The sequence below is a fragment of the Falco punctatus genome, assembly GCF_963210335.1.
Source record: "Falco punctatus genome assembly, chromosome: 5".
Lineage (NCBI taxonomy): Eukaryota > Metazoa > Chordata > Aves > Falconiformes > Falconidae > Falco > Falco punctatus.
The window spans coordinates 86,163,528-86,183,395 of NC_137584.1; the positions used below are offsets into that span (position 1 = coordinate 86,163,528).

At 37.0% G+C, this 19,868-nt stretch overlaps 1 protein-coding gene across 2 annotated transcripts in view; it reads left to right on the forward strand.

Annotated features, from left to right (window-relative positions):
• The window catches only part of SDCCAG8 (SHH signaling and ciliogenesis regulator SDCCAG8), a 116,755-nt gene that overhangs the window by 74,992 nt on the left and 21,895 nt on the right, over positions 1 to 19,868 (forward strand). The window lies entirely within an intron of this gene.

Consider the following 19,868-nt stretch of genomic DNA (forward strand, 5'->3'; position numbering starts at 1 on the left):
TGAGATCACCTGATTGTGCTGTGATTTGGATTAGATGTCCTTAAAGATCACTGGAGACTTTTCATTTTGGGTACCAAGAAGTTCCTTTACGCTGTTTCCACGCCACATTCAGTGTAACAGGCACTGGGAAGAGCTTAGGCATGATTGGGGAGGCAGAAGATCAAGCAGGGTGAGAAGCAACTCTGCAAACCCAGCCAGCCAAGCTACCTCGTGTCAGCAGAGAAAGGCAAAGTGCAGTTTGTCTTCACTGGGACTTAGATATGGCTGGGATGGCTGGGAAAATTTCTGATTGCTTTTTTTGACCGCTGACCACCTGATAGGTACAGAGCTTGCATGTATTGAAGCAGCCAGTCTTGTATGTTCAGGGTTTTTTTTCCAACTATTGATTTTTTTAAATTTTTTGTTGTTGTTTTTGCTGCCATCTCTGCATTCTCTTGTCTGTCCCTGTTAGCTTGTTTCTTGCAAGCTCTCTGTGCATCCTTTTCAGTCATCCAGACCGCCTTCTTTCCTCTTCCTTTTCAGAGTTCTGTCTGTACCTCATCCTGTTCTTCTGTAACCCAGGATTGTCATCATCTTTTATAGCTCAGAGAACAAAGAAACTCAGAATGCTACAACTGTATCCCTAATCTATGTGACCACATAATCTTCCTGTTTATTTCACCTCCGTGTTGGTTTCTTTACTTGTGGTGGATTCTTAGCATATGGGGGACGTGCAGTGAGGACCCAGGGTTACTTTCAGGAGGAAAAAAAATAAATATCTATTTTTTTTTCTATTTTTTTTCCTTCCTCCCCGCCCCCTTCTTTCCTCCTAGCAGTTCTTCTGTAGAATTGTTAGTATCTAGTTGAATTTAAGACTATTTTTTAAGTTTTTAGGACAACTTTTCCACTGTCAGATCCAAATAAAGTAGATTTATTTGAAAATGTTGCTCATTCTCTGCTGCAGCAGCGATGATTATACACCAGAAAAGATTGAAAGCATTAATCCAGAACAGAAAAGTGGTTTGAAAGCAGAGTGGTCATGCTGCAGGCAGTGCCTTACCTTCTGCTGCTGTTCTAATGACAACAAGGAGAGAAAACAGGACAGTAATAGCATTTGTCTCATTTAATATTTTAGCATATTTAAATATGACAGGGATTATCAGGTATTTGAATGATGGCCAGTATACTTTGCCAGCATTTTAAAAGGGGACTCTTTTTAACATATTTTTAATCATGATCTTGCACTATATTCATTTAATATCCAGGTAATAAATGACAAGGCAGATATAATAAACTGCTTTAAAAATTCAGTGTGTTCTAATTTTAGTTTTCATGTGAAAACTGTAATAAATTTTCAGTGTCAGTTTCCTAATGCTATAAATTGGCTATGAAGTATTCAGATCTAGGGGAAGAAAAGCAGAAAGTAGAACTACTGCAAGAAATAAATCTCCCAGTTCCTTATAGTAGTGTTGAAGGACTTCCACCAAATAAAAATAGTGATTTTTCTCTGCTGATTTTGAAATTAGAGATCCGACTATGTCATTTAGTAAAGGCAGAAGAGCAAATAATAATAATAATAAAAAATGCATTTTGCCTCAGATTTTCGTCCATCACTCAGATACTAATAATCACAGCAAAATATGTTAAGGATGATTACTTCTTTACACAATATGTTTCCCCTTTGTATGCAGCTACAAATAGCACTGGTCTTTTTGCAACACAGTCCTGCAAAGTGTTTTCATACCTAACTTTCTAGCTGTTGTTATTCTGGCTCTCCTTACAAAGTTTCTTATATCAAAATGATTTTGTTTTAACTGGGGACCTAACATTTCCATTTGAATAACAAGGAATTGTGGTATTTGTTTAAGAAGAAATCTCTGTCACTACTTCTGTTCTCCTAGGAGAATATGGCAGGCCCTGATACTTTGAGGAAGGAGCAAAATCTAATTGATCAGTCAGAATTTCTTTTGGAGCAGCAATGTTTTGGCTATTGTGACAGTTGCATTCCTGAAAGTGAACAAGATAACTCTTTCTCCGCCATTCCTATCTTTCTGTCTGAGTATGTGCTGCAAATGAATCTAGTCCAAAATGCTATATGCAGGTTTTAAGGAAAGAGATTACTTTAAATTGCAGTTATTAAAGACTATTTTGAATCAGCTTTTTCAATGTAATGCAAATATCCATCCCTTTCAGTGTGTTTTTGCTCAGTGAAATATTGCACAAAAAGAAGTAATGTCCACCTGAAGTTATACAGTTGTCACATGCTGTTGGGGCATACTTGAACTGAAAGATGTATGGTTTGAAGGGCTAGGGTGACGTGTTAGAATTGCAGTGGAGCTTATAAAGAGATGTTCATTTAATTTTGTTGATCTGGCAGCACTCTGGATCTTTGCTTTAGATGTATGTTTAATTATTTTTTTATATTATTTGGTTTTAGGTTTTTTTGCAGCTGTGTACTTTTCATTTTAGACAACGATGTGTTTAGCTGAGTAGATTATCTCAGAAGTATTAATTAATGTGACATAGGGTCACTGACGGGCCACTAGAAGTATGCTGGTCAGCATGTGTGATTTTATGGATCTGAATCTTGGAGAAAGAAATTCTTGTCTGTTATGTGGCAAAGAACACATTGGTATAAGTTTTCAACCTCAAAGAAAATTTTATTATTCTTCAGATTCCCATTCTGTAGATACATGTTCAGGGTAGAAGTTATCAACTAGCAGAAAGTACAGAATTTCTTATAAGGCAGCTATAAAGATAGAAACTACCCAAGAATAAAAAGAATATGTAGCTAAAATAAAAGGTTAAACTACCTTTCTGGTTTCTTTCTTGTGTGGCACTCCACAAAAAAATAAATAGATTCCAGAGGAGGGAAAATCCAAAATCAAATTAATTGCATAACTGCATGCATAATGTTGGTTCATCCTCTCCTTTATCTGTTATCAAACTGAATTTGAAGGCATGTGTTTTCACCACTGTAGTTAGACCAGTTCTGTAAATGCAGATCTACTTTCTCGCAAGCTTTATTATTCTCTTCCAGTTTGGGGATCAAGAAGAAAAAGACAAGAATCTGCCCAGGTCTATTATTGATGGAACATATTTATGAATACATAATATTTTCCCAAGCTGCCATGGGTCAGGATTTCATCCAGGCTATTTAAGCTTTCACTGAACTTAGTTAACAGCTCTTGTAGGTACCAGGTTCAGTTATGGCTTTGCTTTTCTGCATCTGTTCTTCTGATAAAGCAAGCATTAGATTGTAAGTCATCCACTTAGAGAATTTCTGCTGTGGACAGCCAGGGTCCAAAATGGGAAGCATTTAACTTAATATAGCGAGCTCTTTTCTGTGTACGTTTCCTGTTAAATACCCAGATGATGTGTGGAAATACAGCAAATATGGAGCAGTGTCTTCAAGCAGAAGAAAATCCTAGGCAATTGCCTGCCTTTTTTCAAAACGAGATGGACATGCCTTTACTTTTTATCAAGCAGCACAGAAAAGCATATAGACAATAGCTTGTATGAGGTATGAGGCTCTTCTGAAATCTTTTTAATAAAACTTAAATTTAGAATCTTCTAAAGAGGTTTTTGCAGACGTTTTTCCAAACTAAGATCAGTATATGGGATCTGGGGCTATGAGTTTTCTCTAAAACTTCAGGTTTGGTGATTAGGGTTGGTATTACTGCTGTTTTTCCTGTAATGTGTGTGTGATCACTGTCCAATCTGTGTAACATTAACAATAATAATACATTTTATGTAAATGTTTATGGGGCTTTTTGTTGTAGTAGCTTTTTGGGGGTGACAATGTTACATGTATTTTAATTCTATTTTTGGTAGCTAAAGTTAAAAAGAAGAGCCTACAGGACTGGCAGTTTGGGGCAGATGTGTGTCTATTCCTCAGGCATCAGTGGTTGTAAGTTAACTATAAAAATGTTACAACCATCTGTGTAACAAGACGGCAGAGATCTGCTCTTGCCTGTTACTATAAATAAGAAGGAGATTTGTTTGACTTCATAGACATTGGATTTATAAAGACTATATGTGTCAAATTGTAGCTACATGCCATGTTGCTGAGATGTGTCTGCAGCCAACTACCTGGGGTGTCTTCCCCTTCAGACATTCTAGTGTAGTGCAGCAACTGTGCAGAAATGTCTGTATAGCACAACATGTGACAAATTATATTTGTTTTCTACCTATGGGAAAATGCATGCTTCTTACGGATAAGGTTATCTGGAAAAGGAGCTAAAATGGATTCTTAAATGGACCACTCAAGGGCTTAAAGAGAAAATGGGATATTTAGTTGGACAATGATTTTAAAGGTTTTTCCCACCATTACATTTACTTTCTGTTGGTTTTACTAAGTGATAGTGTAGAGATCAGGTATGCATGAGAGAACACATATATATGAGAATTAAGACATATATATATATTGAGGATATACCAGCAGTTTCAAGTAACTGATACATAAAATCACAATAGCTCATTTGCTCTCACTGTTACGCTTCTGAATAGAGATCTTGGATTTCTTTGGCAAATCTTCAGTAGAACAATTGGTTAAAATTATTTCTTGAAAACTGGAGCAATCAGTTTGCATTTAAAATTTTTCATTTTCTGTCTAAAGTTCTTGTACATTTTTTGTGTCTGTTTTCAAGAAATAATGATGTGTGGAAGAACTCCGTTTTGATCACTGCCTAAAAGACCTCTACTGTTTTCCAGTCCAGTTTGTTCTTTGTTGAATATATTGTCTTCCTTATTTGTATTGTACTGATAGGGAAGTATTTTTTTAAGTAACAGTGAGGCAATGGTTACTATCTTTTTACTAAACTAACCATCTATTTGGAAAATGCAATTATAGAATGAAAATGCATTATGTTGTGGTTTATTTTAGTTTAATATGCATTCATTTTTATATTGAAGATAGAGATTATCGTATGTAGTGCCCGTAACTACTTTGATATAAAAATTGCCTCAATGTTGAAAGAGCAAAATGCTCCAGTTTTTCCTGAGCATCGTTATTGATACCCACATACCTCTGCTGTGGTTTCGCTGTAACAGGATTGCTGTAACAATCTGGAGACAGGCTGGTTTGTGTAGCCTGCCATGCACGGAGTCGTAACAAGCTTTGTGGTCCCTATGTGCAGCATTGCGGTGCAGCCAGATAAAGCTCTCAGCTCTGTCCAGAATTTGGGGTTACCAGTATTACTTAATTTTTTATTACTATTTAATAGACTCACAGTTTAGGTTGAGAAATACACACTCCGGAGAAGTACTATTAGGAACTAATCAATGGATGATGTGTAAGCATCCACACATGTATATATTTGTTGCAAATCCTGACAGAGTCTTAAAGTGTATTTGGCTTTTGTTTAATGTTCAGGTGTTTGCACACAGTTCACATGCTCTGGAATAGAAACTGGATGTTCAAAATCTCCCCTTCCCTCTTCTTCTCCAGTTCATTATTTGTCTACTTACTGTGTATGTTTGTCTGTCTTTTTTCCCCTCTCTCATTTTAAATAGATGTCTCTATATATTGTATATATAAAAATGTATACTATTAATGTTATGTATATAATATTCCCATTCTAAATAGTTAGTAAGTGGCATAAGATTATACAAGCCCCCAAACACTGTTTTTAAAGATCTATTCCCCAACTGCTTGAACAGTAGACACACAAAGCAAAAATTACCTTAGTTGTTAGGAAACTTGAAAATGTACTAAGAGTGAAATACAGAGTCTTCAGAAAATGAAGCAGAGTAGTATGGAAATAAGTTGCTAGCCTTCTGAAGAAGGAAATGACATACAGAAGGAAATGTCACATCCAATTTTCAGGTAGATGCTTAGGGAACTTAATAATGTTCTGTAAGATGTATTCTAGGTCACGGAGTACTTTTTTCCTTTACTGCATCTATCACTAAGTGTAGGTGTATATAACATATATACATATATATATATAGAGAGAGAGAGAGAGAAGGGGTTTATATTTTTTTTGTTCCCCTTTGAGAATGTATTGAGCTCCTTTGTAAAAATCATTAGGCCTTGCTGCTCCAATTTGGACAACTGTTCCTCGTACCACTGATCTTCTGATTGGGATCCTTCTTATTTTTGGTTTGAATTTATTTGTGTTCGGCTTGTACCTACTTGTCTTTGAGCCAAAATTGGGGTAAGTAGTTCTTCTGTTCTGCTTTTATTTTATCTGCACTGACAATGCAGATAATTATAGACAATGATTGTGTCTAATCAGTCCTATGTCTGATTAATAAGTAAAGCTTTCCTCTTTTGTCCTTTTTTTGCAGTAAGCTCTCCAAAACCCTCAGTTTTCTGATTGTTGATCTGTTTTGAATATGGGCAATCAGAACTGTCTACAGGGTTTTGAATGAGGGCATATGAACATCTCAGATGATGGATTAATGTATTTACTGGAAGTTCCTTGAGTGATGGATCCTACGATCACGTTTGCCTTTTTGACAGCTGCATAATATTGGCAGCTGATAATCCTTCTCTATCCAAGAAATGAATCCGTGACCTCTTCCTCCCAAGTAAATTCAAGTTGTTAGCAGAGCCTTTTGCTATGAACTGAGAATGTGTTAAGTCCCTGGTATAAGACTTTGCATCATAAAATTCCACCCCATATCTGCTGTTCCAGTTTTCTGAGTCATCCATTTCTTTCTGTGCAGTATCCCAGACCTTCTCTAAGTTGATGACATCTCTTAAATTTTTCAGCCCACTCCTACTTTTTGTGCTGAGTCATAATTCAAAGTATTCAAAAATCTGTTTAAACTCCAAGAAATCTGCTTAGAATTCTTCCTCAACTTCAATTGTTCCTCTTGGCTGTGCTCTTTATTTTAGGCGGTTACTTTTCAGTAACAGCTTAGTTAACAAGTGCTGATGCAGCATGATATTTAATGTTTGGCTGAAGTTAATGTAGGTAAGATTTATTGCATTCCCTTTATCAGAGAATCAGCTTTCAAAGAATTTAGAATTCACATGAAAGAATCTGCTTGGTCTAACTTATGTTTCAGTTTGTCATGTTTTCTGTTTACCTTCATGTCCTTATATATTCTTTTTCGTTCAGAATTTGTTGTAGGCTTTTCATGTTTGAAGTCAGGTTAATGGTCTGGTAATTGCCTGAATTACCTTCTTTTAAGGATTAGTTAATGCTGTCTGTTCTAGTTGCATAAAATATAGTTGAGGAAGAAGGTGTAGAGGGTAAAGTAATAGCATCTGTGTTCACATTTCAGGTTAAGACAGCTGGCCACCACAATTTTATTGGTTTTATTAAAAATTGGAGAATAACGTCTGGGAAAGTGATGCAATAAACTGGGGAATAGTCGATGCCTCAAAGAAAGGCTAGGTGGCAAGACAGCCAGGTTTTCTTGCTTCTGTGTTGACCAGCTATCAGCACTCTGACTAACACCCCCTCTGCTAAGAGTCTGGTAACTGTCCACTCCGGAGAATATCTTCTACTGCTTTGATGTACTCTGCCTTCTCCAAAACAGACACGGCGATAGTTCTTATTCATGCCATCAACTTCGGGGAGTCAAAGCCTTCAGCTCACTAATAGTAAGCTTGTGTGCTTGTCTACCAGGAATGTAAAAAGCCCTGAAATATGTGTGACATAAAACAGCACAACATAAGGTTCCAGGCTGTTCTTGTTACTTTCTGTTGTCAGCACAGTTGTTGGTTTTCAAATTTAAATGTTAATTTAGCATTAACGAAGAATTCTTGATTCTCTCCTCTAAAATGGAGGTGGATAAAGGTGATGTCTTTGACAGCTCAGCCCAGACTGTTCTTGATATGGCAAGATCTAGAAATGCTTGGCCCTCTGCAGATCGTAACACTGATGCTAAAAAAGATGTGCATCGTTGGACAACAGCGTGCCCATTTTATTTTCCCACATTTGCTACAAACATGTTAATTTTGGTTGGAGGTTGCTTCTGGTGGTCATATATGATTCTTCTTGTGTTAATCCACCGATTACCCCTTCACCACCACTGTATCTTCTTTGAAACACTTCGACTACGGTTCCTGGTATTGGCATTTCTGGTCCATGTAGTAGTCATAGACCAGGCTTCCTCACCACTTCCCCAGAGATACGGAATAAAAAGTGAGCAGGCTAGATCAAAGTGCTTCTTTACTGGCTTGTTCATAAAAATGTAGATGTTTAATGGCAAGAAATAGCACTGAAGAGCATGTCACAGTTGAAGTTATCTGCTAAATTGTATCCAGAGCTACAGAGTAAGGGCTTCTACCCAGGATAATAGCCTTTCTAATGTAGTACAAACTGTGAAGGACAACCCTCCCCGTGTTCCTCCTAGAAGTATACACCATTTAACAATCTTTAGCAAGTCTTGATTGTTTAGTCCATCTAAAATATGAAATTGTTTAAATCCCTGTTATACTCGCCTTGTTTTCTTTCTTCCATATTGTGTTGCATCTGCATTTTTAAAGTTCATTTAACTGAACAGAACATTAAAATAAATAAATAAATGCTTTCAAATAGGCACTGTGCGACTAACACTATGCAGTAGTTAGCAGCAAATACCTAGTTGGGATATTTAACGGTAATTGGGATCTTCCTATTGAGCCTTAAATGTACTCACAATAATAGTAAAATCTGACAATCTGACTATTAACTCATTTGGCAAAATACTTTAAGGAGTAGCAGATTTCCTTCCAGTTTTGATCTGTGTGTACAACGGAAATTTTCAGATTAAGGTGTTTTAAAACCTTCCACTCCCCTGTAGCGGGGGCCTGAAAATGAAGACCGATGAGTAACATTTGAACAGCTTTGTAAGTGTGTCATGAAAATTTACCAGCTCTGAAGCAAAATCTGTGCACCTGCTGGCTTTCAAGGTTATTGTTACAAAGAGAAGGAGACCCAAAACTAATGACGATTTATGTTTAATATAATGAGCGAGTAGATTTTTGCAAGGCTGTTGGAAGGCTGCTTTTTCCTGATAACTTCAGTGTTTTGGTTGCTTCCGCAGGGTCCAGTCCTGCTCCTGCAGAAGTTGGTGCGATTGTAGATGCTCTCTTTCTCTCTATATAAAATTAACCTGCTTTTAAGTCTTTTGAGTGTTAAGCCCTGATGTGTCTTGTGCCAGTAGTTCCATAACTAACATTGCACTTAAAGGTGTACGTTTTTTGCCTTCATGCTTTTTGTTTTCCATCTTTCAAACTAATTGGAAGTGCTGCTGTTTATGCATTATAAGACTGAAGACTTCGTTTTCCAGTGGTTTTGTTCTCTAAAACACAGATAGAATCTTCTTTTGCCTATTTCTTGTCTAACTTAACTATCATTCTTTTCTGGAGCTCTAGTCATATCCATTATCAGTTTCTGAGGGCACTCCAAAAAAATTGCCATCCTAAAAAATTAAATGCTAAAAAGTTTATTGTGCCTTGCAATTGTGCTTATCAGTAGTAGTCTAATAGTAACAGGCACTATACTAGTTATCTTAAATATGTTATCCCTCAACTGCTAATTGTAGAAGTTGCAGTGAAATAGAGATTATGGAAGTGGCTATAAGGAAGGACAGTGTGATAAGACCTACTTAGCATCTGCATTTCTAGTGTACTCAAGACAGCATTATTTGTGCTCAGGGCTTTCAGTTTTGTTCTGAAATAAAATAGTGACGATGGAAAGTATGAAGGAAAAGAGTAAAAGATTAAGCTCTGTTTAACTTGTTTTTTGTAAACAGTAAATTCGTATATGGAGGGAAAGGGGAAATTAGATATTTTTAATTTTTTTAAGTTCTTTTTAACCTCAGACAGACAACCTTTAGTTACATATATGGAAATACATCCTTGTCCCAGATACGATATCTCATTACTTGGGACTTGATCCTGAACGGTCTTTAGAATTCTGATTTGATTCAAGTTAAAGTTGCTAAATACTTCCAGGTCTCCAGTTTCAAAAGGTTGTCTCAGTAGCATGGCTGAAATTACAGTAATCTTTTCTCCGCTTATGTAGAGCAGTATAATCTTTTTGAGTGCTATACTAGCACTTCCCACACTGCCGGGGATTTAGCCTTAGTTTTAGCTATGTGACTTGCATGTAGTCAAAAACAACTTTCAGGTTTTTGGGTTGGGTTGTTTGTTTTTTTTTCCCCCTTTGCTTGGATTACTTGATTGGCTGACCTTTTATATATATTTTTTAAAAAGTGTGTATGTGTATATATGCATATATATATATATATATATACACACACACACAGTTTCAGAACTTAAGTAATGCTTGTCTGTAAAGTGACACCAAGCATGGACATTTGCCCAGAAGAAATGTTTGGAAACATGTGACTTAAAAGCACTTTAACTTTCACCATCATGAAGGCTCCTTTAACCTGCAGTGCCTTAGCACACGTGTTGGATGATGCAAATACTTTTGCTTCCCAAATCAGTTTTATGAATAAGATGCACAAACAAGCTGAGCAGAGACATACGTATCCTTGGGAGGGGCTTTCCTAGCCTGGGCAGAAATGGAATTTCTTCATTGACTTTCTGTAATGTTAACCCATGTCAATAAAATCCACAGGAAAGATGTATAACATTTTGTCCTTTTTAAATTTCCATTTTTAATAGCAAGAATACACTCCAGGCAGTGCATTTCTGGGGGATTATTACATTTCTCGGGTGGCTGAAGTCACTTACCCTTCAGCTTTGTGCCTCACAACACACCCGAGGCAAGCAATAATCCCCAGCAAGGCACTGTCTGTCTTATCTTATTGCTTAATTATTATACCTATTTAATGCTGCTTAGAACATTGTCAGCTGTTGAGAAAAGGTAATTATCACTAGTCAAATGAAAAACACTTTTTTGGCTGCCTTACGGATACACATTTTACTGGTACCTTGATACATAATGAAGCCTGATAGCAAAACTTTTGCTTGTCTCTTCTTCAAGCCACAGCTGTTTCCCTGCTAAATTCATCCCATCTGTCTCCCCTTCCGTAAGGCTGTAGGCAGTATAGCATAAGTACAGAAGCAGTTCAGTGCTATTTTGGATAAACATAGCTGAAATTTGAATCTTTGCCATTTGCAATGCACACATTTTGTTTTACTGCTGTAAAGAGAGCTGTCAAAATAAAAACTACATGGATAATTTACTGAAATACAGTCAAATAAAGGGATGATCAAAGGGGAAAAATGAAGATATGATATAGGGTCACTCTTACTTTCATGCTGTATTCTGAACAATGTAATTGTTGACCCCTTGACATTGCTGGGTTCAGAGAAATTGGTGGTGAATAACAGAAGTAGAAGGCACTGAATTAGAGTAAAGCATGAAGAAGTCTAGACTTCATGCCAAAAAGGTTAATTGCAGCAGGCAATTATTTCTGAGAGTGCCCTGTGAGATATCTGACCAAGGTATAATTCTTTGCTCATTTTATAAGGAACATATAATTGTGTAAGACAGTGCAGCTTGGAAATTAAAACCAACATTTCTATATGTGACACTTTGCATCTGAAAATGAAAGGACACCATAATGATCGCTGTGGGGCAACAGTTACGTACACCCTCCTTTACTCTTTGCAGTTTTAGTTGACATGGAAAAATGTATGTTAAAGCTGGATACAGTCATCTGCATTGAGTTTGTTATTCTAAGTTGGATTCATGTTTAGCTACCCAAGGCTCGTGTTTGAAATTCTAGACTTTCTGGTACAAAGGATCCAAATCCCAGTAAGGTCTGATTGATAATTCATCTTTGACTTGATTAAACTGAGTACTGTGCAATATACAACGTTTGGGAGTCTTTCGGACAAAACCCTATTTGAAAAAATCCTTTATTCTGCTGAAGCATTATAAATCCTATGACACCTCTAGTAAGGGAAGGGCTTTGGCCACTACATCTTGGATACGTGGGGTTTTTCACTGTGTTACTGTGTTCTGTGTGGCCCATCTCAAATACTATTTCATCAGCACTCTTGTCTGTATGGCTGGTAAATGCTTACGAGTTTTTTGCAGGAGAACCTTGGAAGCTGTTTCTAGGTTAACCCTAATGTGTATTTGGGATACTTCTGTGTTCTGTGGAAGTTAATTCTTGGTGCTTCCAAATTCCTGTTGTGTTGGGTAAAGGTGAACAAAGCCATGTTTGTCCTAACCTAGAAGATGCTCTCATTGACAAAGAAATAGATGAAGTTAACGTTAGTGGACAATGAAACAATCTCAATAGAAAATTAATCTAAATATTACAAGCAGAAAGTTCCTTTAGGAAAAAGCACTTTGTGGAGCTCACTACTACCGAAATACTGATTTCAGTGTTATGTTTTGAGGTAGAGAAGGGGAAAAAAGGATGTTAAAGTCATTAATTTCTTCAGTATTTGCAGGATTGTTTTCAAGCTGTATCAAAGGAAACAAAGCCTTTTGAAATACTACTAAGAAAGGTACTGCTACATGAAAAGCTTACACAGTGATTTTCATGTAGATATATGAAAAATCAATACTCTGGCAAGAACATAGACAGCATTACTCCTTCACATTTACAGGAATGTTAGAATTTCTCTCTCTTTGTAGATACTAAATTGAAATATATTCAAAGGTGGTGAAATATTATTTTTAGTTTTGTTCAGTCATATGAATATAAATAAGGATGTTATAATCTGGGAGATGGAATGTTGGTATTTAGTTCTCCTGTAACTAATACAGGAGCTGGTAGCACAGCTACTGCACCAGAACTGGTATCTTTATTTTCAGTTCAAAGGAAGAAAGACTCCACCAGTTTTAAAGGAAGCCCAATTCTTTAAGGACTCTGCCATATGTAAAGGTGTCTCCCCTCTGCCTCCCTTCAGGCTTGGCTGAAATAGTTGTATAGACTTCTCTGAACACTTACTAGGTCGCAAAAGTACTGCAGTAAACATCTAGATACTGGGACCATCCTGGAACAATTGCTTTTATGGGAAATAGATTGTGATATTCTTGAAAGTCTTACTGATGTCTGAGCTTACCTTTTACAAATCGTGCCTATGGCTTGGTCATCCCGTTTTGTATACGAGTGTGTAAATCCCTTGCAGTAAAAGGAGAATGTTTAACATCTGATGGAACAGGTACGTGTACCAACTTAATGTTTCATGAAACCTAATAAGCTCCCCTCAAAAAAAAAAAAAAAAAAAGATTTATTTTTGTGCTGCGTTACGTATTGGAAATGGTTAGCTTCTGTTAGAAACATTTAGGTAGCTGCTCTAAGTTCACATCAGAGGTCTGTACCTTCATGCGTAACAGATTTGACAGATCCACTGCATTTTTTCCAGACATGACTCCAAAGCTGCAAATATCTCAAGAAACTTAAGTTTTACAAAGGCTTTTACCCTTTTACAGGGTTAGTGAAATGAGAATTAGGGATGGAGGAGGGGACAGGATCAAGAGCAAAACAAGTGTAGTTGTTGTCTTTCCCATGTGCAAGTATTAGGAAGGCTGTCAGTCTTATGCTTTTCACGTATTTATTACACTTTATTCTTGCAGTTTAGAGTTCCTTACCATAAATATGTGCATTTGTTGATGCTGTGATCAAAAATCCAAGATGATGTGAATTCCAGGTGATCCTTCACCTAGTGTTGAGTGTGCTCCCGCTGGTGGAACTGTTTATGGTGATCTGGATCTAATAAGGAGACTTCCTTTTGGTGAATTTAGGGCTTCAAATACTCATTTGTTTTTGTCTTGCCACCATCTTTTTACTTATGTCCATGACATTTTTTTTCTGCCTATGTGTTTTTAGATCAGACAGAAGGCCCTATATTTCCACCCTTTCCTTCTGCAGGTTAGCATAAGGACGAAAAGAAAAGAAGGAATGGGTCAGAGGGGATTACATGCTACTAGACGAAAGATCCATTAAGTAATATGGAAGAAGAAAAATGCCTCTTTAAAGATAAAAGAAGAAGAAAAAGTACTGTTTTCTGTTCTTTTCCCTTTTTGTGCTTTTCTTGGTTTAAGGTAATTTTAGGTATTCCATCTCTGCATGTGGAAGGAGTGTTTCCAAATAAAAATGTTCTGAAGATTTTTGGATGTTCTGAAAAAAAAAAAGTATTTTTTTAATGTACACAGTGAACAAAAACCTATGTTCAGAATTTTTCCTGCAACTTGTTTGCTCACTTGCCTTGTGAGTTACGTGATCCAAACCAAAAGCCAATACAATCTTTACAGACTATTATTACTTTTCACTCTATTTTAGCTGTCTGCTCCCAATTTGAATTGCATCTATTTTGGCAAATTTTAGATGTAGTTGTTCTTGCTGTTATTATTATTAATGATTAGACATTCTAATTAGATATAATTTGCAAGCTCCACTATTTGAAAGTTGTTTGTTTGGGTTTTTTTAAATAACATAACATAAACTGAATAATACATTCCACCTATATGGTACATAAACATTTTTCTTCTTTTTGCCTAGGTTCTCCCAAACAAATTATAGCAACTATTATAAGTGAGTGCAGGTCATGTAGAAAACAAAATTAGAATCCCTTTAATTCGGCAATAGTCCAGGTTTTGGGTTTTTTTCAGTGCATGTGCAAAGCTTACCTTATGCTGTAGTGTCAAAATGTTTCCCTCTGCACTGTTCTTCTCTGAATTGTATCTGGACCCAGCACTGCTCTGTTCTGTTTCAGCCCCACCTGATGCACAGAAGCTACCCCAAACAAAGTTTCAAACAACAGGGACTGTTTATGCAAAAGCAGAGGTAAAATTAATTTTGTTAAAAACCAGAACTGATTAGACACCTGGTAGTTAAATTCGTTAGTGGGGCTCCCAGTTGCTGGGTTGCTCCCAGGTGTTGCAAGATAAATGAGTGATCCTTCCCATGCTACTTTCTTTCCTTTCAATAATCAGTGGAACTTTGGTTGCTGGAAATGTCTGAATTCATTCAGTCCCTTAAACACAACAGATAACTGTAGATCAGAATTGAAAATTAGGATGACCTGAGCTGTTTGTGCTATTTGTGTGAAAATATCTTAAAAATTCTGTTGCACTTAAATTTATTCTTTCCTGTTCAGCTAATTTCTATTCATATTTTCAAATAGCACGTTTGGGGATTCTTTCCTTTGTAATCTTTATGGGAAAGATTTTTTTCCTAATACTTCAGTGACTTTCTGCATCAGATTGGAGGATAATGTTACAGTCAGTAATGTTTACATCAACAAATGTAAATTCAAATTAAATCTATTTTTTAAATAGCATAATGGAAACACATGGTGCTTTGTAGTCATGTAATTAAAGAAGATCTGTGCCTCCAGGAGTTTATGATCTAAAGATCAAAAACAGTTCCACATGCAACAGACCTCTTCTAAATCTCGGTGTTCAATTTGGGGATTTTTGTCTTGCACCTACTTCAGCATAAATTTTATTCCTGAGCAGAGATTTCACCCAGGCGGCCAGGCGGTGCAGTACTGTTTGAGATGTAAGGCATAAGTATTGTTCTTGAGACTTTGTGCAGGGGCAATTAACTCTTAGCACAGAAAAGCCTGGTGTTTTGATATCGAGATTTATACCTCGCTTATTTAACAGTAACACTGTGAACTAAACTTTGTGGATGATAGTAGTTTAGTTAGGCGGGGCAGGGGGGGATCAAATTTTTTAACAGTCTGACCTAGCCATGCTTTTTGTTTTTCTTTTTTTCTTCCAGTTGTGAAAGTAACTTTGTGCAAAATTGCATTTGAGTTAAATTATTCACTCATCCTGGGGCAATAGCCTGTATGCACTTTCCAGCTGAGCCAACTAAAAATATGGGAAACAGACCAGCCTAGTATTCCATTGTTGCCTTATATAATGTGGTGTTTTGGAAATGATGATGAAGGCAACCTGGATATTTCATGGATGAAATAGTGGATTCATAAACTGAAAGCTTTGCTTGCTATTTGTAATGGTGTTTTCTCCCTTCCTTTCAAAACTCTGTGCTCACAAATCAGAGATGTTGCTTTTATTTAAAAAGAAAAGAGGAGGACAAAGAAAAAGAAAAATCAAGCCTCTTTATCCTTTGAAGAAATCTTTGCCTGAATTGCTGGCTGAGTTTCCTCAAAAGGCCTGGACTCCTTCAAAACTTGGAACCAAGTTCAGATCCCAACTAGGTAAGGTAGAGTACTTTGTTTAGTATACTTTAAGTCTTAGTTTTCTCCCCACAATATGCTACAAAAGAGTCTGAGAGTAAACACGTGGTTTGTTATTGTCCAGTATGATGGTTTGGGATTTCTTCCAATTATCATCCTAATTAGGACCCTGAATTAAAAAGAATTTTTCATTTCTTTTGGGCATGGGGAGCTAAAGGAAGACCTGTGCATGAACCCTGTGACTCATAGGTAGCTGCAAACTATTAAGCACCTTTGTGGCTGCAATGACTTAGCTACAGAATAATTTAGCAGTTCTGTGAGTCAACTTTTGCCTTTAACCTCCTTGCCAGAGGATTTTCCCTAAGTTAGCTCAGACAGCACCTCACACATTGGCGTGTTTTGTTCTTTATTCCAGAGCTTTTTTTTCTCAGTCGATGCAGTTGCTTAGGATTGCACAGCTCAGAGGTGCTACTGTGTTTGCTTTTCCTCAGTTATTTAAATCCATAAAACATGAGTTCTGGTCATTTCCTGATCCTCCAAATGCTTTGAGTTCTGGCAGGTATCGGAGACCTCTGAGCTTTTTGTTTTGAACTATGGCAATTCTTCTCCAAGTGGTGTGTTTCAGTCTTACGTGTACGGTGGGACAGACCCCAGCGTTGCTGGTTTCAGGTAGTCGGTGTGCTGCGTGGAAGTGATGCGCTACCGATCTTATCTAACATCTTCTGAGGTAAAGCTGTGAAATGGTTGCATGTTATGAAGCAGGTATTAATGAATGTTGGCACTTTTCTTCCAGCCCTCTCTGAGCCAAATTTTTGTGCTTCAGGTGTAGCTGGACACTAATCAGGGTAAGGTAATAGATTTTTCCACAACGAGCGATAGTACAAGTCCTACCTTCTCCATGTTTGCAACTCTATTTCCTTTCTACTGCACTCTTTTTTTTTTTTTTTTAACTAAACTGTAGCTTTCTGGGTAAAATGCGCCTTTGGGTCATATGGTATGTGGCTTCACACAAACTTTTACTACATGACAGGCTAACTTAGCAACCAAGATTTGTTTTCCACTTCTTCCTACTCATTGCTTTTGTCTTGTGCTGACATACTAGGTTCTGTGCTGTACAAAAGGAAGCCCTAAATGACAACTAGTGTAGCATTGTGTCCGGGACCTGTGTATTTGGATCTAGGCTCAGATGAAAGACTTGTGCTCAAAAACATTCAGTACTTGGCAATCCAAAATACCGTATTTATTTTGTAACACTTGAATCAGTGGTGATCTAATGGTTCTAAGGCAACACTGGGAAAAAAATAATAATTCCTTATCAGTTGCGGTACCTCACTAATTTCAGGGTGCTTTGGGTGGAAGAATAAGCAAGAAGAGTAAGATTTTGTAAGAGGGTGTAGCTTTGGTAGTCTTAAACAAACAACCCACCCCCACAAAAAAACACAAAACAACAACAAAACAAAACCCCCAAACTACAGAGGTCCTGTGAAAAGAGACAATAATTCTGACATCAGGCAGTTAAATAACCGGTTGACTCTGATGCGGAAAACTGTCCCAGATTCCAGCATTCCTTTCAGCTGACATTAGAAAACAAGGTAGACTTAGCATGAGAAATAGTGTCTTTATATGAAGAGATTGCTCTTGTTAGGCCCATATGTGAACCATATATCCAGATTCTCGCTACATCCGCTCACATGTCTCCCTGTCAGCATCTGAAGAGAGATCCCCAAATGTTCAAATGTACCTTTCAGATCAGAGTTTAATTTTAGAAGACTATTCTGGCCTATTAATTTTGATTATAACAGTGCTGTGGTGGAGGAGACATCAGATTGCAAGTGAAATTTCAGAAGCCAAAATGCTACAAAGCTGTAGAAATAAATGCAAGTGCAGCTTGTAGTATATAGGTCACAATACTTGCATATGGTAAAATGTGTATATGTAAAGTATGTCATTATTGAATAAGTAATAACTCATTAGGGAGTGTGTTGTTAATGTGCACTTTACATATTACAAACTGTAACATGGATGCTGAATACTTGCATGATTTGTGTATGTCAGATGAGTGTAAAAGCTGAAATAATGATTCCAGACCTGATACTTGTAGAAATTTGGAACTTCAGTACTGCAAAACATCTTGGATGTTTCTGGATTTTCTGTGTTTTCTCATATTTAATCTCTAAACATTCTTTTCAATTTAATGTCAAGCTTTAGGATATACAAGCAAAAGCCAGACTTGTTGGGCTGCTTTAAAAACAAAAAAGAAGGGCAAAAAACTTACTACTTGGCATTGTTAAATTCACATAAGCAAAGTAAGCTCCTAGGCAATTCAGAAGAATCATTTGGATTATTAAAATGTGATGGAGTGATACCTAAGCATTAGAATACTAAAACCTGATAGCATAAGAATAGTTTGAATACTGTAAATGTTGTAGAAATGTTAATCAAAATCTTTCAGATACCTTATTGATTACTTAATTTCTCTGTAAGATGTATTTTCTTATTGTAGCCTTAAAATTAAGTACATGAAGTCACCATCCAGAGCTAGAAATTATACTAAACCAGGAGTTGCAAAATTAAAAATGCCAGTATGAAGTGCAGTCATTTTCAGTGCGGTGGTTCTGTGTTTTCTGTTTTGATAGTGGATGTCTAAGGGCATTCATGTGGTTATGAAGGAAGAAAATTAATGCCCTTGCTAACATCTCCACTTCCCCATGTAGTCCTTTTCAAATTGGAACAGTTTTTCTTTCAATTCCCCATTTCTCTTTATCTCGGAAGAGGAAAAGCATTCTGTTATTTCCATAAATTGCTGTAGAAATTCTGTCACTTCTACAAGTTACAAATTCAGTGCCCAATAAAGCTGGGTAAATGATTTATAATCATTACATCCCACATTCCAGGTATATCTAGAATGTTATAACCACAAGCTTTAAAATTATTTTTATAATCTTGATTATGCCATATAATAAGAACCATCTTTTCTTTAAAAAGTTTTTAAAACCTCACCCTACCCAACCACCTGCCCCACCCCCCAAAAAAATGCCCACAAAAAAACCAGCCCAAACCCACTTGTTTTGCATTTGTAGCTATGATCAAGAATGATAGTGGATTCTTCATCAGACCCGATCTTTTTCTTAGGTGGTCCAAACTGCAATCCAGTGAACTCCCTGGCACTTTTGATCAGAAATCATTAAGGGTGAGCATGTGTAAGAAGCAGTGCAATTACACTCTGCAGTCAAGAGAGAAGGACTTGACGTACACTACACAGTCATAACATTCCATTGCTTGTCCCAGGAATAATGTATATTATTTTTTTCTTTGCCTGCAAGCAATAAGAAACCATGCAGCATTTACATTATTTCTCCAGTATTCAGTTTGCAGTGGGTCTTGGCCAAGACTTCACAGAGGGTTTCTTTTCATCACCTGTTCAGGGACAAGAAGATATAGCACATATACAAAGTTCATTTTCTCTTCCATACCTAAATTTAGGACCATACCTTTTGCCTAAACAGTAGAGTTAAATTCTGAAATGCTTAATCCAGTGCATGTTTCATGTATGCAAATGACCTCTGTTGGCCAGCCCCTCTCTTTCTGAAGTTCTGTTTCTGATGTTTGTACAGGCTTTTATTGAAGGGAGGGCAGTACTGGAACTTGCTGGTGAGGGACTGGGATGGGGTGTGACAGCTCACCAAGCACGTCTTCCTCTGGAATGTCACTCCTAGCTGATCTTCAGAGACGTACCGAATGTGGTCATAGACAGTTGGATTTGACCTGCTCAGTTCAGAAGCCATCCTGCTGGGTTCATTATTGCTTTGCTATCCAAAACAACTCGGTGGATGAAGTGGGCATTCTGGAAACCATTAAGTGC